Here is a 17622-nt window from a genome sequence, read left to right as displayed (position 1 = left end):
CATTTGTAGAACTTTAACAATGCATTTTAGTAAATTTTTTAATTAAAAAGGAACATTATATATAAAGTTAATTCAACTTCCTTTTTTCACAGCTAAGATAGTTTTAAGATTGTTTATTTGCTATTAACTTTATATTGCTACTATATTGTTTTGCCACTTTTACTGACGTATGTGCGTTCGCGGTCACACGTCACTCACATAGCCAATCCTCTACATTGCGAGTAAATCACTAAAACCGACCCTGGGTGACTAAATAATGTCTATTTCACTGACTCTTTCACTTTCAACTTACCCTATGAACCTAACCTGGTCAGGAGCAGGTTTTCTTCGAAAAACCCAACGTTTCTTTCAGTCTCCTCCCCCTTTTCAATCACTTAATTGATGCAGGCTGGAAAAAACGCTCTCCTTACTAAGTGTTTTTTTTTTCAAGTACAAATATAAAACATGTAATAAAATAGAGATTGATGTTCTATATAAGAAAATGATATAAGATACCTAGTCTTGTTTCCTGGGGGGGTCTAAATTAAGTACATTTTAAGTGCAAACTGATAAACAGAGGTGTGACGTGTATTATTTTCGGCTCATTAAAAATTAATCTTGCTGCTGCATTCTGGATTAATTGTACAGGTTGGTAACACTTTAGAATAAGGTTCCATTAGTTAATGTTAGTTAATGTATTAATTAACATGAACAAACAATGAACAATACATTTATTACTGTATTTATTCATCTTCGTTAATGTTAGTTAATGAAAATACAGTTATTCGTTGTTAGTTCATGGTAATTCACAGTGCATTAACTAATGTTAACAAGCACAACTTTTGATTTAAATAATGCATTAGTAAATGTTGAAATTAACATGAACTAAGACTTATAAATGCTGTAGAAGGATTTTTCTTGCTTAGTTCATGTTAACGAAAGTAGTTAACTAACATTAACTAATGGAACCTTATTCTAAAGTGTTACCTAAAGGTTTGATAGAATTGGCTGGAAGACCTGCCAATAGGGCATTGCAATAGTCCAGCCTGGACAGAACAAGAGCTTGAACAAGGAGTTGTGCAGCATGTTCCCAAAGAAAGGGCTTGACCTTATTGATGTTGAATAAAGCGAATCTGCAGGATTGGACAGTTTTAGCAATGTGGTCTGAGAAAGTCAGCTGATCATCAATCATAACTCCAAGGCTTCAAGCTGTTTTTGAAGGAGTTATGGTTGATGTGCCCAACTTGATGGTGAAATTGTGATGGAACGATGGGTTTGCTGGAATCACAAGCAGTTCTGTCTTGGCAAGGTTGAGTTGAAGGTGATGGTTCTTCATCCAGTAAGAAATGTCTGTTAGACAAGCTGAGATGCGAGTAGGTACCGTCGGATCATCAAGATGGAATGAGAGGTGGAGTTGAGTGTCATCAGCATAGCAGTGGTATGAAAAGCCATGTTTCTGAATGACAGAACCTAATGATGCCATGTAGACAGAGAAGAGAAGATGTCCAAGAACTGAGCCCTGAGGCACCCCAGTAGTTAGATGTTGTGACTTGGACACCTCACCTCTCCAAGATACTTTGACGGACCTATCTGATAAGTAAACTCAAACCACTGGAGTGCGGTTCCTGAGATGCCCTTTGCCAGTAGGGTTGATAAGAGGATCTGGTGGTGAGCGAGTGCAGGTACAACTGCAGGAGAAATGGCTTGAAGGAGATGAGATGGAATAGAATTAGGAGGACAAGTAGTAAGATGATTAGAAAGGATGAGTTTGGAGACTTCTGCCTCAGAGAGTGAAGAGAAGGATGTGAATGAGTGTATGTTTTTAATTTTATCAATGAAAAATGTGACAAAGTCATCAGCTATTAGAGATGAAGCAGGAGGGGGAGGAGGAGGACAAAGAAGTGAAGGAAAATGTTTTGAAAAGCATGCAAGAGTTATGGTAGTATGTCATTTTAGCAGTGGAGACATTAGCAGATAAAGAAGATATGAGTGACTTATACACAATAAGGTCAGTAGTATTTTTGGACTTGCGCCACACCCTTTCGGCAGCTCTAAGCTTAGAACGGTGTTCGGGTAGAACATCACATAACCAAGGGGCAGAAGGGGTGGTATGGGCTGGCCTGGAAGACAAGGGGCAAACAGTGTCTAAACAAGATGTAAAAGTGGAGCAGAAAGTATCAGTAGCACTGTTAGCATCAAAAGATGCTAACAGTTCAGGGGAGGGAAGTGAAGATTAAACCATTGTAGTTAGCCATGATGAAGACGTCTGCTCTCTAAGCTCTTTTGGTTCTTTGATGTCACACACGATCGGTCTGATGGTGATGATACACTTCCAAGTTGAACAAGCCTAATAATTCAATGAACCATTCATAAAGAACTATTTCCTTTATTCATGAATGAATCAGCCATTTGAACGAATCAAACGAATGAATAAATGACTCAATGACTTAATCATGAAGACATTTACCACCACCTAATGGCAGTTTTAGTTCATTACTTAGTTATCATTTACTCACATGGTCCAAAAAAGTAGGCTATATGTAATCAATTTTATCAAAGAAAATATTTCTTGCTGAAGCTACTTTTTGCAATCTCTGTTTGATGCTTATCACAACAATAGCTGCATTTACAGTACATGGACCCTTCTAATCCGATCGTAATAGGACTAGAAGCACAATCAGAATAAAAATGTCACATGTAAACACGTCAATCGGATTGAATTGGCTCGATCCGACTAAAATTTCGATCGGATTGTAAGGGGTGGTTTATCCCTTGTGTAATCCAAGCGAGAGGACATGTAAACACTTGATCAGATTGAAAACCGAAACTGGAAAGTACTGCGCATGGGCAGTCACGTAGAAATAGCATAATGACGTATGACGCGCGGAACGAGGTGTTCTTCCTGGTGAATAAAGTGTCACAAATAAGTATCCTGTCATTATAAATCTCCCCTTATTGCGATTGATAAGATTAATTAATCCCCACATCATGTAATTATATTAATTATTTTAATCACTTACCAGCCCCAATTATAACTCTTGACTTACTGATGTTAAGAGTGTACTTTTAGATATTTAAAAAGTTGTGTCATTTTATAAAAATTATATCCATAGTCCATAGTACAAGGCACCTCATTGCTTTCACAAATCACAAAGGAATTGGAACCACAAACGGACCAACAAACAAAACAATCTAAGAACACCTCAGTCTGTCATCATGATGCAAACATGACATATCCGACATACATGAGTACTTTACATGTTTTTCATTTGCCTGCGCTGCTTTTCCATTGTTTTTCTATGTAAACATGAATGTGTTTGACTGCTGCACTCACATCTCTTGCAGCGTCTCATCCATGAAACACCAGTCTAAAAACACACTGCTCAAGTTAAAAGAAGTTCACTCCCATCTTCCAACATTTCCTATTTTACTGCCCGTGCTGCATCTTTGTTAACACAAAAGTGCAATATGTGTGAATGGTGGCTAGCGATATGAGCGCGTCACACACGAGAGGTTAATCATGTGTGCCAGCATGCAGTAAGATTACTCTTTTCTCTTATCGCTGGCATTTTGTCAAAGTGTCAAATTCTAATATTTTTGTAAATTCTATTCAAAATTGAGTTTCCTCGGTTTAAAAAAATAATGAAATCACGGAAAAACATTAAATTTGAATGAATTGATTAAACCAGAAAAATCACCCAGCCCTAACCCATCCCTAAATGTCATTATATTAGTCTCTTAATTCAATACAACAAATTAATGAGTATCTATAAAGAGTGAATATACATGTTTCTCACCATCATAACAAATGAAATAAATTAAGTTGGTGCAGTCCTCATCTTGCCAGCCTCCATTATAAGTTTTTCCAGCACACTGCTCTTTTCCATAGTAGTTATCTGGCTGACCAGAAGCCCAGTTCTTGAACACCAGACTCTCCTCGTTATAGGACCAGCACCAGCTGTTGATGTCATTGTACAGTCCGATCCAGGCATAGTCGGAAAAATCTGTAGCTTCTCGCATACGCGTCCAGTCTTCATTACTCTGAATGGTGACCAGGTCAGTATGGTGTGTCCTGCAGTAATTCTGTGCATCTTCCCATGTCATTGACTCCTTGATTAGAATATACTCTTGTTGTATACTCAGTGTTAATGACAGCAGTCCTGCAAGAGAATACACTTGTTTTATTATATTTCCATCTTAAAGTTTGTCCCAGTTAACACATTTATATTCTAACACCTAGTGTTGTCTCTATAGTGTAATTTCTAACTTGGATATAATACTGTAAAACATTTTTTTATATATGCAGGTGCAGATGTATAAGACTGTGTGTGTGAACCTGCTGCTGATATCGGTATATCGATACTGCAGAAACACATCTTATAGATTCAAATATTTTAGTACATGCCTGTAGCCAGCTATGAGATAAAAGAGGTCCAGACCTCTGTACATTTTTTCAAAAACAAAGATGTGTTCTGTGTGTGAATGAGTAGTAAGGACCAAGAGTAAATACTTAAACATAAAGAATAACAGAAAAAGATCACAGGTTACATTTACATGCACAATCTTTGGTTAAATTGGAGAAAATTAATTGTTTTTAATGAATCTGAATGTAGTGTTTACATGAACGCTAAATAAAGTGATCGAATTGATGTGCTCATTTATATGTTGCAAACTTCAAATCAGAATAGATTTTTTTTCTCACTGTTAGCACGTAATAACCACTCTCCTACATGGTTGCTTTTAACAGCAGAATTAATAGCAGAATTATCCATCTCAGTAAAAATGCCACTCCCCGTGCCAAAAACGGGTTGCCTATGGATGAGAGTCCAAAACAAGGACTGGTGGGAGGTTGCCGAGTTAAAGAAGAGTTTAATAGTTACAGGACATGCATTTATTCAACACTAGAAAAGGAAGAGCCATTCATTCTGTGCGTCATTCGTTAAACCTATTTCTGCATCATTGCACAGGCACAGTCTTTTCAGTTTCGGGGTTCAATCCAATTGAGTGTTTACATGCACTCGCAATCGTATTAGAAAAGGAACAAACAATCCTTAAATTCGATCGGAATTTGATTCCGACTCAGCTCAATCTGATCGAATAAGGTGTTTACATAAAGGCTTTTCAGTCCGATTGAGCCATCAGTCCAATGACAAATGGATAATTTGGTTACATGTAAACGTAGCCACTGATGAGCTGCCCTGCTCTTTCTCTTAATAAGGAGTCTTTTATTTACATTCATTTGTTTTAAACATTTGTTTCCAGGAGATGCAAGTTATTATTTTTTACTTTTGACATGACAATATTACTATTATTATTTTTTTATGTTTTTTTTTTTTTTTTTTGTATTGCTTTATGTAAAATTGCAAGAATATACAAATACAGTTCTTTTTGTAATGTTACACAATGATTTTAATGTTTTGCACAATGTTTTACCTGAAAGAAAAAGCAGATAAAGGCAAATTTTGTCCATCACTTTGCCGGTGGTTTTTGTTACTGGAAAAATACAAAAACAAAAGAATCTCAAATTAGTTCTCTAATATACTGCGTAGTTGATAAATTGATAATTGATAATTGATAAATTGTTTAATTAATATATTTGTATGAAAAATAATTACAACCAACCATACAAATAAAAAAATGCTAAACTAATGTTTCGTTGCCAACAATATGAGGTGAAAGGTATAGTATTATTAGTAATCAGCCATTCATCCCTTATAAATGAGAGCACTAACCTGTTAAACTGCGCTGAGAGTGAACTGATGAAACGCTGACCTATCTTCAGTGATAGTGAGTAATCAGATGTCTCTCAAGTTCCCAATCTTAAGCTATTTAAATGGGTTTGTTACGTTAAGAAGGGGATTTCACAGTCTGATATGCAAAGTGTGTCCAGCATTGTTTTTTTTTATTTTGTGGTCCCTCTTTAAGTTGTGTTTTGATGGATCATGTTAGGGCACTCATTATAATATGATTTATCTTTATACCTTATTATCATTTATTACACATTTAGACTGAATCATTGAATGACAGCCGTCTTTTAGTGGAAAGAAGAATATCACAAAACTCAGTGTGCCATCTCAGTATATTCATCATTATTTTTTAGTATCTGCAAATGAATGATCTCAGTCAACTCAAGTCACCTTTATTTATTTAGTGCTTTAAACAAAATACATTGTGTCAAAGAAACTGAACAACATTCATTAGGAAAACAGTGTATCAATAATGTAAAATGATAGTTACAGGCAGTTCATCATTGAATTCAGTTATGTTATCTCTGTACCGTTTAAATAGTGTCTGTGCATTTATTTGCAGTCAAGTCAATGATATCGCTGTAGGTGAAGTGACCCCAACTAAGCAAGCCAGAGGCTTGATCTCAGAGCCTGAATGAGGATGTTGATTGGCCAATTACGCATAAATCTTCTTAAAATTTTAGACAGATGATAGCAGACATGATTTGCTAAGTGTTTTAAGAGCCAGAGTGTTTCTTCCACATAATGTTACCTGATTAAATCACATAAACAGATAAACTAACAGATTTAAAGTGGGATGCTATCACTTTAATAGTTTTGAGTGGCTTTGTGGTGCTTGTAATCTTAATATAGCTTTATTTTTAAGTTTAAATGTCCTTGTGGATCATGTAAATCAAGGACAATGTGATTCTTAAGTCTATGCAAAACAAATAGCATCAGCTCAGAATGATCATTCTTCAAGTACATTTACAGATATTATATTCAGAAAATACATTTTTATCTTTTAATCTAAAGTTAACTTTACATATACATGTACACATTTCACAGACACTTCTGTCCAAACAGACTTGGATTGCATTCAAAATTTTACATTTGATAACTTCTAGCATTAATTGGATAAAATCAAACATGTTTGGTCTGGTGATGCGTTTGGATGTGCAAAATGTGTTTCTTTGTTAGTGTCCAAGGTCTGGTGTATTTGTGTAAATATTGTGTGGTTGTGAATAGGAGAGTATGTTTTTAGATCTTTTTGACTCTTAAGCAGTTATTTCCTTATGCAAATGCTTTTAGGCGTGTGCTTGGTCCTTCTCCTGAGAATTTAGAGTACAAAAAACAAAAAAAAATAATAGCTTTTACAAGAACAGATGTTATATTTGATCATTTAGAATTACAGGTCCTTCTCAAAAAATTAGCATATTGTGATAAAAGTTCATTATTTTCCATAATGAAATGATAAAAAATAAACTTTCATATATTTTAGATTCATTGCACACCAACTGAAATATTTCAGGTCTTTTATTGTTTTAATACTGATGATTTTGGCATACAGCTCATGAAAACCCAAAATTCCTATCTTAAAAAAATTAGCATATTTCATCCGACAAATAAAAGAAAAGTGTTTTTAATACAAAAAAAAGTCAACCTTCAAATAATTATGTTCAGTTATGCACTCAATACTTGGTCGGGAATCCTTTTGCAGAAATGACTGCTTCAGTGCGGCGTGGCATGGAGGCAATCAGCCTGTGGCACTGCTGAGGTGAGATGGAGGCCCAGGATGCTTCGATAGCGGCCTTAAGCTCATCCAGAGTGTTGGGTCTTGCGTCTCTCAACTTTCTCTTCACAATATCCCACAGATTCTCTATGGGGTTCAGGTCAGGAGAGTTGGCAGGCCAATTGAGCACAGTAATACCATGGTCAGTAAACCATTTACCAGTGGTTTTGGCACTGTGAGCAGGTGCCAGGTCGTGCTGAAAAACGAAATCTTCATCTCCATAAAGCTTTTCAGCAGATGGAAGCATGAAGTGCTCCAAAATCTCCTGATAGCTAGCTGCATTGACCCTGCCCTTGATAAAACACAGTGGACCAACACCAGCAGCTGACATGGCACCCCAGACCATCACTAACTGTGGGTACTTGACACTGGACTTCAGGCATTTTGGCATTTCCTTCTCCCCAGTCTTCCTCCAGACTCTGGCACCTTGATTTCCGAATGACATGCAAAATTTGCTTTCATCTGAAAAAAGTACTTTGGACCACTGAGCAACAGTCCAGTGCTGCTTCTCTGTAGCCCATTTCCTGCACACGTCGTTGCACGATGGCTCTGGATGTTTCTACTCAGTCCACTGCTTCTGCAGGTTACCCAAGGTCTGGAATCGGTCCTTCTCCACAATCTTCTTCAGGGTCCGGTCACCTCTTCTCGTTGTGCAGCATTTTTTGCCACACTTTTTCCTTCCCACAGACTTCCCACTGAGGTGCCTTGATACAGCACTCTGGGAACAGCCTATTCGTTCAGAAATGTCTTTCTGTGTCGTACCCTCTCGCTTGAAGGTGTCAATGATGACCTTCTGGACAGCAGTCAGGTCGGCAGTCTTACCCATGATTGCGGTTTTGAGAAATGAACCAGGCTGGGGGTTTTTAAAAGCCTCAGGAATCTTTTGCAGGTGTTTAGAGATAATTAGTTGATTCAGATGATTAGGTTAATAGCTCGTTTAGAGAACCTTTTCATGATATGCTAATTTTTTGAGATAGGAATTTGGGGTTTTCATGAGCTGTATGCCAAAATCATCAGTATTAAAACAATAAAAGACCTGAAATATTTCAGTTGGTGTGCAATGAATCTAAAATATTTGAAAGTTTAATTTTTATCATTACATTATGAAAAATAATGAACTTTTATCACAATATGCTAATATTTTGAGAAGGACCTGTATAGACATAATACTATTAATGTCATGGAAATAAAATTATGAAGTTATATCAGTGGCAAAAACATTTATAAAATATATTTAGCATTTATTCCCTATCTCACACACTTTTGGGACTGAATTATGTTGATGATTAAAAAGGGTGAATCACTCAATGCTCTTGACTGAATAATTTATGTAGCTTTAAGTTTAAGGAGCTTTAAGCAGGTTTATGCAGTGGTGGACGAAGTACACAAATCAAGTACTTGAGTAAAAGTACAGATACGTATAGTAAAATATTACTCCAGTAAAAGTAAAAGTACTCCTTTTTCAAATTTACTCAAGTGAAAGTACAAAAGTACTCGATTTTTTATGTACTTAAGTAAAAAAGTACTGAAAGATAGATGTTTTTATATAGGAATTTTATATAGGCTAACGTTACTTAATTTAATTTTATATTAGCACATATTTTTTTTATAATCCTACTGCTCAAAATACCTGGGATTTTTTCCAAAATAACCACTATATGGAGTCAAGATATATTTTTTGTTGATATGGACTACGCTGATGAGAGTGATGTTAACTGTGAAGCTTACACTGTGATGAACCTGAGAGAAAACAGAGATGACCATCTGATTTTCACCAGTAAGAACAAAGTATTTTAAAGTTTGTTGTTTTACAGAACATCACAGTTATATATGACATCCCTTATGAAACAAAAATATATTGCAGTATATTGGAAAATATCATGTAATATATTAGGCATATATTCTTAAATATATTTATTTTTTTCCAATATATTGCAATATGAAAGCCGCAATCATTTGTATATTTTTCAATATATTATATAATATATGTATCATCATTATATTATTAAATGTATTCAAATATATGATATATTAGAAAATAAAAAGGGAAAATAATATATTACAATATATCACAATATATTTTAAGAAATATATTGGTAAATATATTTTCCTTTCGTAAGGGATGATAATAAGGCCTGAAGTTAGGAAGAACATTTTAAGGAAAATATAATTATATTTTCATAATGATTTTTTCCTTCTCAAATCTTGTCTGTGGTGTAAAAACACCCATGGCCAAACTGGGTGCATCTCTTCCCCACTTTGATAATTACTGTAGTTCTGAACATCACATCCTTTCTTTTGTCCCTAGATGTAATCTCTCTCTCTCTCTCTCTCTCTCTATATATATATAGGTTGTTGAATAAAAATATTTGGGCATTTTTTATAAAAATTACCTCAAGTTAGTACCAGCAAGCTTGTTAGCTAGACAGTTAGCATCTCTAACAATATTTACTTATTTTCAGTACGGTTATGAATAAACATTCATGTCTGTCTACTCGTCTAGTTAATCCAAAAAATATAACGTTACTGTTGATAATCAATATAAAAACAGACGTCACATAGGACATGCTAGCATTTTAATAAAACTGTTAATATTACGGCAGCGGGGAATTTGAACATGCACGAGTTATTTTATTTAATCTGTGCTAGTTTAATGGTTTTTTTTTTGTTTTTTTTTTACCTAAACGCTAGACGCTGATTGATGTGTCTGCATCGTCTGCACTCGAGCATTTCAGTGGGCTGAAATATATCACTATTTACAGCGGATTTAGTTCCCAAACAACTGTCAATTTTGACCTAAATATGATTTTCAGTTACAATAATTAATCCTAAATTTCGACATTTATAACTTACTTTTAGCAACATCAGACGCATACGCGCTCAGAAGTACTCCCGGTTCTTACTGACTCGCACTAAACGGTTCATTTGAATCAGTGAGTGGTAGACTCCAGAACAGCTGCAATCGGATCATTCTAATTCGTAAACGAATCATTTGGTGCGATTCGCGATCCGATTTAAAAGTTTATTTTGAAAAGATTCAGTTCGTTCATGATGAATCAGACACAGCTTCTGCGTGTCGGAGCACGTGATATATTATAGGGAGTAACGACATGTTTTATGAAATGTAGTGAAGTAAAAAGTACGATTTTATGCTTTGGAATGTAGTGAAGTAAAAGTAAAAGTTACTCAAAATAAAACTACTCCAGTAAAGTACAGATACTTGAAAAATGTACTTAAGTACAGTAACGAAGTAAAGCTACTCCGTTACTGTCCACCACTGGGTTTATGTTATTAGTAATTTAGTTAATGCAAGAATTTAAACATTCTATGTAAGTACTCAATTTAAGCTTGAAGAAATTAAAGTTGGAACACATAAGTATATTTTACTTGGAACAGTTTGTTATGTTTTCAAGGAGTTCATTTTCTACTCAAAATCTACTCAAAAACTATTCACTGATTGTTACCGTCATTGTGCATGGGGTACCATGGATTGAGGTCTCTGAGAAATAGTGACTACTTAGTTACATCACTGGCACTCTTCTTTGGGAGAGTAAGCATCCATCTTTTTGGCTCAGAAAAATACAATTAGAGTTGAAAATATTGGGTTTGTTTTATTTGTCTGAATATTAATGAAATAGGAACAGAGATTGGGGCAGGCAGCAGAAAATCAGAGTCGAAATACACAATCCAAAGTTCAGACACAGAAAAACAAACACAGGAAAAATGCTCAGAAATGTAAGACGGGGCTAAACAATACTTTGCCGTGAGTGAGCGTGATTGTTCTGCTTATATGTGTGTGTAAATGAGGTGCAGGTGTGGCAAGGTGAGTGTGATGCAGTGATTCATGGGGAATGTAGATCGGGTGTGGTGCAACATAGTGATGGGAAGTTTGATTCTTTTCCGCAAACCGGTTCTTTCGGATGGTTCGATTCAATAAAACGGTTGAAAAAACTGGTTCACCGGTTCTTTTATGCTCCACGTAATGACGTCATTGGCAATGATGTAATGGCGTCACGTCTATCAAATATTCAAATATATAAAGTCAGTAATCATACCTTTAGTCAGTTAAAAAACTCATAATCATGAAAAGTTTACAATTAAGTTTTGCAACAGCGCGCCCAAATACAGCAACAGCAATAATGTGCATATGAGGATTTATGTCTTGAAGATATAAAGTAAATAAATTAGGTGTCATCAGCGCACAAACCATGATCCACTTACTATACATAATCTATTGCGATGTATTTGTTATTAAATGAACTTAAATTTCGCCAGATTGCCCTTCTTTCAAGCCCTCAGTTAACCCGCGCTCATAACATTAGCACAGAATCAGTCCAGAATCAATCACCAAAAGAATCAGTTCGGTTCAGACGCCCTGTGTGTGTCAGTCTGCTTCACGCTGATTCACACATGTGCAGTATCATCAGTTCATTGGTTCTCAAATCGGACGCGTCCGAAAGAAACTGTTTCCGATTCAGTATACTGGTGATCCTAAAAACCGATGCAACCGGTTGACTTGAGAACGAGAATCAGCTCATCAGTTCTCAAATCGGACGCGTCCAAAAGAAACAGTTCTCAGTTCAGTGTGCTGGTGATCCGAAAACCGATGCAACCGGTTCTTGACTCAAGAATAAGAACTGCTCCAGCAGTGGGCGTGTTTGTTCGTCATCTGGCTCTGCTCGGTGTTCATCTTGATTACGGTCTTCACAGCAGTTCAGTCAGTGTACTGTTTGAGTACATGAATTACTCCGGGATATTGGTTTATTCTGACTCAGAGGGAGTGTCAGTCCCGTTAAAAAAGTTAACAGCTTAAGTCATTTGTGGATTAATGCTTATTGGAGACGCGAACCGTTTCAAACGATTCAGTTCGATTTGGTGAACTGGATCAATCGGCTCACAAAGAAGAACCGGTTAAATTGAATGATTGATTCTCGAATTGGACATCACTAGTGCAACAGAATGAAAAGTGCTAGTGTCCAGTTGATGATATGGAGACATCTGGTGGTTGATCAAAATAAAAAATGCCAAAGTCCTGAGTGGAGTGCCCTATACAGGAGTTCATGGGCACTCCAGCTGATGATCGTAACAGGTTGGACATAATTTGAGTAAATTCTACTCAAATAATAGTTTAACTAAAATTATTAATATAATTAATTGGAAATTACTGAAAGAGATTAATAAACTCAACTTAAAAAATATGTCTGGATTTATTTTCAATTTATTTTGTGCAACCCCTTGACATAATAAAATTAAGTAAAGTCAACATAAAAAAAAAAATTCAGTGTAGTTTTATAATGAGAACTTTATAGAATGTGAAACCTGTAGTAAATTTGTCTGTTTGAATGTAAGTAGCTGTGTTTTCTTGTCTCTGGAATGCAAGCTGCTGGCAGTGGGAGACAAGGAGTCTTCTTTTTCGAGGAAATTATTCCATTCCCAAAAAAAGTTTTAGTTTTAGTGTTTCTGATAAAAACGTGTTGAGCACTGTGCTGATCGGCTGGAAATAGAATCTTACAAAAATCTTTAAGCTGTAAGCAACAATGTCCAAACAGTAGCAAATCTGGAAGAATGCGTTGCTTTTTGTTTCAAACGGCACATATGTCTGTCTTACGAATGTACTGCAAATGCTGTCAAAACACTGAAGGCAAACAGAAATAGGATATACAGCTCTCTGCTTGCAGCGTGTCAGTTCAGGAAAGTGAGTGAAACACACATAAAATTTTATTTTTATCAAATAATACGTCATTAATAGCAGTTCACTTCCATGATTTGGTACAACTGCAATCACATCAGCAGCTAATTGTAAGAGAGTTCAGACTCGAGTACGGTTTGTGGGTACGGGCCCGAGTTGGGAAGATTGTGTTCACATCTTCCAAATGACCAAACTCTGACGTCAATCGAAGGTCCGTGCACTAAAAGGTGCGCACTAAAAGTGCTAGTGTAAAAGCACCTTAGACTGCTTACTGTTGTAGACACTGTTTTTTTAGTTAAATGAAAATAACGGTGTGAATGTGTCTGTGCTGGTTTGGGCCCTAAACTCTGAAATGGTTTACCAGTTCATATTAAGTCTGTACCTGCTTTACAGACTTTCAGAGTTTTGTTTACTCAAAACACAACACTTTTTCATCACTTTCATTGTCTCTTGATGATCTACTTTTGGTATTTGATTCTTGTTGGTAATTTTTGTTTTTATTTTTTACTACATTTTGTTAAAACTTGTAAATGTTTATATAATGTGGCTTTGTCCTTAATCATGATTTTATTTTTGATATCCAATGACTTCTTATTTTATGTTGTAAAGCACGCTGGTCAGCTGTGGCTCTTGTTAATTGTGCTACATAAGTAAATTTAACATTGAAACTTGAACTTAAATATTTTGTGCTGTGGTATGCTGGGGAAGTCTCTGTCTCTTTGAAGGGTATTTTGTTTTTAAATGTGCTTTGTGTCTTTTTCTGTTTGGTTGGAGGCATTCGTAAACTGCAGTCCTAAAGTTCAGCAGTGATAAAATAATATAGTTTCACATTCCTTCTTTCACCAAATTGTAGAGGTTAGTATTGATAACAGAATCATTAAGTACCGGTATCGATAAGCAGTATCGTTAAGTACCAGTATCGATAAGCAGTATCGGTAATGATAATGATAATATATAAATGATACCCATCCCTAACTATAAATTTAAATTTATGTTGTATCATCAGATAAACATCATTACAGATCCATTATCATTTATAGCACAATTGTCTATACACTTATTTATTTGTCAATTTGTAAATCTCTTTTTTTTTTTTTCTGTGTGTTGTTGTCTCTGTGTACTGGAAGTGTATGTCACTAAAACAAATTCCTTGTATGCGTAAGCATACTTGGCAATAAAGCTCTTTCTGATTCTGATTCTGATAATATAGTTTATCAGAATAATGTTTTTTTTTGTGTGTGTGTGTGTTGGACTGACTTTTTAACTGATTTCCCTATCCCTGGTTTGGCTAGATTGGAGATTATTTGCTTCTTGTCTTTGAATAAAGTGTCCTTGTGAAGGTCAGGATGGAAATCAGTGTGGTCAGGATGGAAATGTTTCACAGTTGGCTGGGTTATTTGATATGTTTACTGTGCAGTAGCTACTACTGCTTAAAAAAGTAGAGAATGCAGTGTGCGAGAATAAATGTGTTCGCACATTAGGCAAGACAAAATTTATGATATATTGAGGTTTTGTGAAAAAAAATGATTGGTCTGATTGGTGCATAAACTGAGCATTATTTACAACATTATTACCTGTTGTAATGCCTGTAAACACTTGAATGAAGGGGCCAAATTATATATTTTTTTTTTATGGTTTCTCATGGCTAAGTAAAATGTAAAAAGGTGGGCTGATGAAAGCTAGTGGATTCTCTTTATATGGGAAAACATCCACATCACACATCGCTATTGGGTGTTTTAATTATGTAATTGGGTCAAAGACGATAAGGGTGTTTCATGGATCACAAAATAAGTGTAATACATCTTCAGATTTAGTTTTGTCCCCATACATTTGAATGTGTCCTGTTTAACTGTATATTTTTTTCTGAACAAAACACATTAACTATCTTGCTTTTTTTTTTTACCATGAATTACAGAAGACAACCACTAAAATGTCTTTCAGTGTAACAATATTTATACAAAAAAAAATCTAAAGCATATTTTAAACATGACTCATTTGATGACATTAAGCATCACAATGCAGCCCTCAAATACCAACTTTTTTACCCTGATCTTTTACTCTCAATGATGATGATTTTTCAAAAAAGAGATAATGTTGCCATTGTTCCCTCAACTGAGATACCTTTAGTATTAGTCTGCCACTAAATTAGTTTTAATAATTTTCCTCAGAAAATGACTGCCGAAGCAGATCTTGAAATAAATTAAATTCAAGTTTATTTGTATATCGTTTTTTTACGATACAAATCAACGCAAAGCAACTTTACAGAAAATTAAGTTTCTACAATATTTAGTAGTAGCTTACAAGTGGAGATTGTCAGTTCATGTGCAAATGACAGGCAATGAACTCTATTAACGGCAATTATAATGTGATTGCAAAGTAAGTAGCAATGTTTGTTAGTTCTGTTTGTTGATTCAGGGTTAGCATCATCTGAGGTCCTCTGAGGGTCAGCATCATCTCTTCTCAGGTGTTCTGGATCCAGACTGGAGCTTGTGTAAATCCTAGTAACCATGTGATGTAAATCCTGTGGCAAAACATATAAACAAATAAAGACATAATTAGTGTAACTGTTGTTCCAACAAAATAAAATTAGTTAGTTTAACTCAAGCTAAAGAATAATAATGCACATTTGCTCAGATACAACTGCAGTCATAAATTATGAGATGCATTATTTGAATGCTTGGTGAAAGAGATGTGTTTTTAATCAATATTAAGCAGAGAAAGCATGTCTGTACCCCAAACATTATCAGGAAGGCTATAGTTCGGGAGCAAAATGCGAAAAAGCTCTACCTCCTTTAGTGGACTTTGCTATCCTAGGAACTACCAAAAGGCCAGCGATTTGTGACCTTAGGGTGCGTGATGGATTGTAACGTGGTATAAGGCTAATTAGGTACGCAGGAGCTAAACCATTTAGGGCCTTATAGGTAAGTAATGATAATTCTTAACTGATACGGAACTTAATAGGTAGCCAGTGCAGAGTCTATAAAATTGGGGTAATATGATCATATTTTCTTGACCTGGTATGGACTCTAGCTGCTACATTTTGTACTACATGTAGCTTGTTTATTGAAGAAGCAGGACAACCACCTAGAAGTGCATTACAATAGTTCAGTCTAGAGGTCATAAATGCATGAACTAGCTTTTCTGCATCAGAAACAGGTAACATATAGTTTGGCAATGTTTTTGTAACTAAGGAAATATGGTTTTCAAAAGACAAGTTGCTGTCTAGTATAACACCCAGATTTTTGACTGTAGAGGAAGTAACAGTACATCCATCTAGTTGCAAACTGTAGTCTACTAGATTCTGTGTAGTGTTTTTATTGGTCATCAAATCTTTACAATTTTTAACACATTCTGTTAACATAAATAATTTAGAAGTTTCATCTGGTCTCGTTGAGATATATAGCTGCGTATCATCAGCATAAGAGTGGAAACATAAGGAAGCACGTTCCTCTGACCATCAACGGTGCGACTGTGGAGAGAGTGAGGAGAACCAAGTTCCTGGGTGTGCACATCACAGAGGACCTCTCCTGGACTGAAAACACTGCAGCACTAGCCAAGAAATCACAACAGCGTCTCTACTTCCTCCGCAAACTGAGAAGAGCCAGAGCCCCAGCCCCCATCATGTACACCTTCTACAGAGGCACCATCGAGAGCATCCTGACCAGCTGCATCACGGTGTGGTATGGCGCCTGCAACGCGTCCTGCCGAATGACTCTACAACGCATAGTGAGAGCAGCTGAGAAGATCATTGGTGTCTCTCTACCCTCCCTCCAGGACATTTATGGAACACGTCTCACCCGCAAAGCCCTCTGCATCACAGGTGATCCCACTCACCCATCACACAGCTTCTTCAGCCTGCTACCATCAGGGAGGAGACTGTGGAGTCTCCAGGCCAGGACCAGCAGACTGAAGGACAGCTTCATCCACCAGGCTGTCAGGAAGCTGAACTCCCTCCCGAACCTGCCCCCCCTCCCCTCTTCTTCCCCAGGCACCACTGAACTATGAACCCCCCCCCCCCCCCTGTGCAGCATTGGTCTGCTCACTCACCGCTCACTACCTCATTCGGCATGGAACTGACGTCATTCCACTACCTCATCAGTCAGTTAAATAACTGCTCTTGGTCACTTGTCACTTGTCACTTTAATCAGACTTAAGATATTTTTTTTAAGTGATTTTTTTGCACTATAAAATCTTTTAACTGCACTGTTGTTCACTTCATTGATTTGCACTATATCTGTCATTTACCTTGCGCTACTTTATTTAACTTTATTTTTAACTTTTATTTTTATTATATGTCTTTTTTATAATTCCCTTATTGTATAATTGTATCTACATTTTATATTTGATCTAGTTATTTTTTTTAGGCTTTAATGTTAATAATGTTATCTGTATGCACCGGGGTCTGAGAGTAACGCAATTTCGATTATCTGTATGTA

Source organism: Carassius auratus, chromosome 7 (assembly GCF_003368295.1).
Source record: "Carassius auratus strain Wakin chromosome 7, ASM336829v1, whole genome shotgun sequence".
NCBI lineage: Eukaryota > Metazoa > Chordata > Actinopteri > Cypriniformes > Cyprinidae > Carassius > Carassius auratus.
The sequence above is the reverse complement of the archived record's forward strand: the minus strand, read 5'-3'. Positions refer to the sequence as shown.